This window comes from Mastomys coucha, unplaced genomic scaffold (assembly GCF_008632895.1).
Source record: "Mastomys coucha isolate ucsf_1 unplaced genomic scaffold, UCSF_Mcou_1 pScaffold23, whole genome shotgun sequence".
NCBI classification, from domain to species: Eukaryota; Metazoa; Chordata; class Mammalia; order Rodentia; family Muridae; genus Mastomys; species Mastomys coucha.
Genome location: NW_022196906.1, coordinates 77,035,689 through 77,041,651, shown reverse-complemented (window position 1 = coordinate 77,041,651; position 5,963 = coordinate 77,035,689).

Here is a 5,963-nt window from a genome sequence, read left to right as displayed (position 1 = left end):
GTTTTGTTTAGCTAAGATGTTGCTTAGGATGGTCTGCCGATTGGTACACTGACGCAGTCTGATGGGATCAGTACCTATTTCAGAAGCAGACAGTACTAATGGAATTTGAAAGGCAGGAAGTGAGGTGACACATAACTCACAGCAAACATGATAGGTATTTGCTTAGACAGTATTTATAAGCTAAGTGGTGTGTCTGATGCCTGTAATCTCAGTACTCAAGAGCCCAAGACAAGAGGATTGCTGCAAGTGTGAAGCCAGCTTGGGCTATACATATATAGAGTGAGACTGCCTCAAAGGTGTGGGTGGTGGGGGGAGGGGGTGCTGGGGAGAGAGGATGGTATTTGCAAAGTGGCCACTTTGTTCCAGGTACTGTCCTCGGTTCTGAAGAAATAGATGGCTTGTCAGGTAAGAGGTATAAAAGCAAAACAGAGAACCCAGATGTCCTTCAACAGAGGAAAGGACACAGAAAATGTGGAACATTTACACAATAGAGTACTACTCAGCTATTAGAAACAATGAATTCATGAAGTTCTTAGGCAAATGGATGGAACTAGAAAATATCATCCTGAGTGAGGTAATCCAATCACCAAAAAACACACATGGTATGTACTCACTGATAAGTGGATATTAGCCCAAAAGCTTGGAATACCCAAGATACAGTTCACAGACCACATGAAGCTAAAGGAGAAAGAAGACCAAAGTGTGGAAGCTTCAGTGCTTCTTAGAAGGGGGAACAAAATACTCATGGGAGGAAATACAGAGACAAAGTGTGGAACAGAGCCTGAAGGAAAGACCATCCAGAGACTGCCCCACCTGGGGATCTGTCCTGCCAGTGCATGCTGACAGAAGCCTGAAATAGCTGTCTCCTGAGAGGCTCTTTCAGAACCTGACAAATACTGAGGTGGATGTTGGCAGCCAACATTTGGACTGATCACGGAGTCCCCAGTGGAGGAGTTTGAGAAGGGGCTGAAGGAGCTGAAGGGTTTTGCAACCCATATGAAGAACAACAATATCAATCAACCAGGTCCTGCAGAGCTCCCAGGAAGTAAACCATCCACCAGAGTACACATGGAGTGACCCATGGTACAGCTGCATATGTAGCAGAGGATGGCCTTGTTGGGCATCAATGGGAGGAGAAGCCCTTGGTCCTGTGAAAGCTCTATGCCCAGTGTAGGGGAATGCCAGGGTGGGTGGGTGAGGGAACAACTCTTATAGAAGCAGGGGGAGGGGGAGGGGATGGAGGTTTCTGGAGGGGAAACCTGGAAAGATGATAACATTTGAAATGTAAGTAAATAAAATATTCAATAAAAAAAAGCAAAATAGAGGCTGGGAAGATGGCTCTGTCTGTAGAGTGATTACCATGCAAGCATGACATACTGGATTCAATCCTCAGCTGTAATCCATAGAAAAACCAGATAATCCAAGCTCTAGGAGAGCAGAGACAGGTGGGTTCCTTAGGCTCACAAGCTAGCTAGCCTGGCTTAGTCAGCTATCCCCTGGTCCCAGTGAAAAACCTTGTCTCAAATATCAATTGGGTTATCTTCAGAAAAATGATACTTAAGGTTAATTTCTGCTCTCCACATACACAAGCACCCTTAAAGACATGAACAGCAAAGAACAAGCATGAACACACACACACACACACACACACACACACACACACACACACTCCACTAACAAATACAACAACCCAAATCCTTGACTTTGTGTTTGCTTAGCTGTTTCTTCTTCATGCTGTCTTTAGTCTACCTCACACTTTATGTTGGTGTGTCTTGCTCTATACTGCTTATTTTTATTATTAATGGAATTAAATGTTTTGCACAGTGTGATTATGAATCCTGTGTTCTAGAGTCCTGTGTGTACTAGGTAGGATGATTTGGATCCATGTGTTCTGATAAAAATAAATTTATGCAAAACATCTTATTTTTACATAAATATTTCAAAGAGATATAAATAAAAAGAAGTGCATGGGAATTTAGATCTGGTCAGTGTGCGAAATTGGCTTTGAATTTCTCATTAACTGCGAGTTCTCTGTGACCTGGTTGCTCTAGTTACTCTGTCTGGGAAATATGATCATTAGTGAAATGAAACATGCTGTTTTACTTGTTTCATAAGAAACCCACTGGAAGGTTTTAGTGCCTGCAGAGCTTCAGCACACAAGGGCTGGTCCTCACTAGTGCATCCTTGCAGTGACTGCTATAGGTGGTTCACTTTAGGTGAGCTTACAGTATCGATTTGGAGCCTTCTACGTGGCTAATGAGAGGAACTAATCTATCTCTAGTGTGTTTTTCACAACAGGATACTTCAGCAAAATCTTTTTAGTTGTCCAAATCAATTATCACACATTCTAGAGAAGCCAATCAGTGCTTTATTTTAAAGAAACAAAGAAGTGGAAGAATATATTCTATTTGTTTCTGTTTGTGATCAAGATGATCAAAGAAGGAAAATATCATGTTCCAGGATTTTCATGTCTTTCAACCCCCATTCCTGTGTCTTCACACTCTGGGATGATGTAGGGTCATAATGGCTCCTTGTTTTCTTTCTCTTTTTCTTCACTTTTCTCAAAATGGAAAGTGGAAATGGATTAGTGGATGAGGTACCTTTCCAGGATATCATGGTGATGTAGGATCAGGCATATAAAATGTTGTTTCCCAACTTTCCATTCAGTTTGTCTATAGAAAAGATTCAGCAAAAGGAATTGCTTCGCCTTTATGGAAAGTCTACAGAGTTTAATACTACCCAAGATTTGGGGAAGCACTTGAAATCATTCATCAGAGAGAGTATTGTTTAAAATCATGTTTGTCTTTAAAACATTGAAATTTAGGACAAAGAATTTTAAGATGATATCAGAAGAAGAAAAGACCTTCTATGCGCATGGATAAGTAGGATTAATGTAGTGAGAATGACCATCTTTCCTAAAGCAATCTACAGATTCAAAGCAATCCCCATCAAAATTCCAACCCAATTTTCACAGAAATTTAAAAAACAATTTTCAGTATCATATGAAAATATAAAATCCACAGAGTAGTTAAACAATCATTTCAATGATACTGGGGAGGCAGCAAATTCAGACATGTGTAGCCTTTCAATGAGTGACAGTATTTGATGAAGCTGTTATAAGACCATTGAATACTGAAATCATTTCATATTAAGAATTTAATTAATAAGCCTAATATAGTTTTATTCACTGTAAGTATAAATTAAAAATAGATTTCCAAAATAATCTCATTAATCTTTAATATATGCTCATTAGGGGCCATAATTATTTATAGTAATATCCTCTCCCCTTTTACAATTTTTTTTTTTTACTAGGTTTGGAGCTCAGACCTTGACGTAATACGTAGGTTTAGCAAAGGGCAAAGTATTATCAACATTTTCAAATGACTTGGTTTGCACAGTACCGTGCACACAAGTGTAGCATGCATAACTGTTATGGTCAATCAGAGAGCATGAGAGAATGATCATCTTACCGGAGAAGCAGAACCAAAATCATGGTGTCATGGTGAGAAGAACGTGTATTCTATTCAGGCAACAAAGAGTAAGGAAAGGACTGCCCTAGAAGTGGTGATTCCGGGGAGCATTCTCCTCCTAACCTGCTGTGTTACCCTTTCTGAACTTTGGTTCCATCTGTGCATTGACAGAACTGGTTTAGGTAACTGCCTGAGATGCGTCTAGTGAACTGGTGCGATTCTGTTTCTTTAGGACATTTAGTTTTCATATCTGTGGATGGCTGTTTGCTGGTAAAGCCATTTGAGTTGGGAAGTCAGGTTATTAGTTCCCAAGTCTCTGCAATTTTTATATTTTAAAGATCTATTTATTTAGTGTGCGTGAGTATTTGCCAGCATGGATGTCTGTGCACCATGTGCATACCTTGTTCTGGTGGAAGCCAGGAGAGAGTGTTGGATTCCTGGAGCTAGAGTTGCAGAAGTTGTGATACTCCACATGGGTTCTGAGAATTGAACCCAGTTTCTCCACATGAGATTGGTATTGTTAAGGGGAGAGCCAGCACTCCAACCTCAATTTTTATATTTTAAAATAAGAGTCTCACATGCCAGGGCTGGTACTTCGAACATCAAACAATTCATGTTTCTTCAGGACCTGGCCAAGGACACCTAGTGACTTGTAAATACCATCTTGACTTCTGCAAAATATTCAGGAGTTACTAATTTTTGAAAATTGGTCTTAATTTTCCTAAGCAGGAAAAAATTTAATGAAAATAACCAAGAAATGATGGTCTCCAGTCTAGTTCAATAAATATAAATATATTGAACTTCTAATTAATAGCCTGTACTTTTTAAAGTTTCTCATTATACATCTGATCCACCTCCCCCATTTGTATATTCTCTAAACTCATTTACTGGAGTTACTTAGTCTGCATGGATGCACAGCTGCATTATTATTTAGGCCGAGTCTTGTGAATGCTCTTTCCTTTACTGAGCGAACAGCAAAGTATGCAATTTTTGGAAGGTCACTCTAGAAGCCTCTGGAAATAGTTTATAAAATGTAGTGCATGACCCACAATACTGTTTTAATCTTTATGAAGTACTAAATTCCAAAATATATTTGATACCAAGTGTTAAAAGATTTACAGTATACACATGACAAGGGTAAGGCAGGTGGGAGAATGGCTAGAAGGGAACTGAAAGAAATACCAAGGTTTATTTTCTGTTACATGACAACATACCAGATAAACCTGAGTTAAGGAAGGAAGGAAAAAAGGAAGGGAGGGAGGAAGGAAGGAAGAGAGGAAGGAAGGAAGGAAAGAAGGAAGGGAGGGAGGAAGGAAGGCAGGGAGAGAGGGTTTATTTTAGTTCAAAATTTCAGAACACAGTTTTCCATATCAGAGAAGATATTACAACAGGGACATAAGGCAGTTGTTCTTGTATCTGTAGTCAAGCAGAAAGGCATGTGTTGTATGAGAGGTTTTTCCTAGGAAAAAATGAAACTCCAGTGCATGCACACACACACACACACACACACACACACACACACACCTACTCATCTGAGAAAGTGACTCCACACAAACCAAGGTAACAACTGTATCAATCATGTTCAGCTTAATGAACTAATGAGTTATTATTTTGTTTTGTTTGGTGGTTTTTCAAGATAGGGTTTCTCTGGGTAGCCCTGGCTGTCCTGGAACTCACTCTGTAGACTAGGCTGGCCTCGAACTCAGAAATCCGCCTGCCTCTGCCTCCCAAGTGCTGAGATTAAAGGTGTGCGCCACCACTGCCCGGCGTAATGAGTTATTTTTTAAATTGGGGTTCTCAACAGGCGTATGGGCAAAGGGCTATTTGTGAGGGGCAGGAATAACTCAAAAGCAGCAGTATCATTGGAAAGACACCCCATCACTAGCGATGGATCTCTGGAGTCCTTTTCGGACCTTGCAGTAAGCCACACAATCCAAACATCTATTTCTTTCTAAAGTTTGGCTGATTTAAGTCTGTCCACAGCAACTATTACTCCATTTTATACTGGTGGGTTGGGTACTCAAAAATCATCTAAGTTTCTATTCTTCAGGGTGTCTAGGTCATGAAACTGGGGAGTAGTTTAGGTGTTCTATAGAGGTGGGGGTCAAGGGAGGCCAGAGCACCAATATATCTACTTTCAATGACCACTAATTTCATCTCAGGCTTTGAAAAATTGTTCTTCCAATAATTATTTCATTCAGATTTTATAATAATTCCCAAAGCAGAATATAATAACCATTTGATAGTCAAAATTCTCAAGCTTGGAGGATGGGCTGGCAACTCCAGTTAGAGGAATCTTCTACTCTTTCTAGCCTTCAATGTGAGTACAAGATTTCCCTAGATTTGCTGGACTGCTTACCTGTCCTGATGTTTGCTTGTTTCTTTCTTTTAGTGAAGTAAGGTTAAGTGTGTTAAAAGCAGAAAGAAAGGAGAGACATAGAGATAGAGACAGAGGCGCACACACACAGAGACAGACATAGTCAGAGAGAGAGA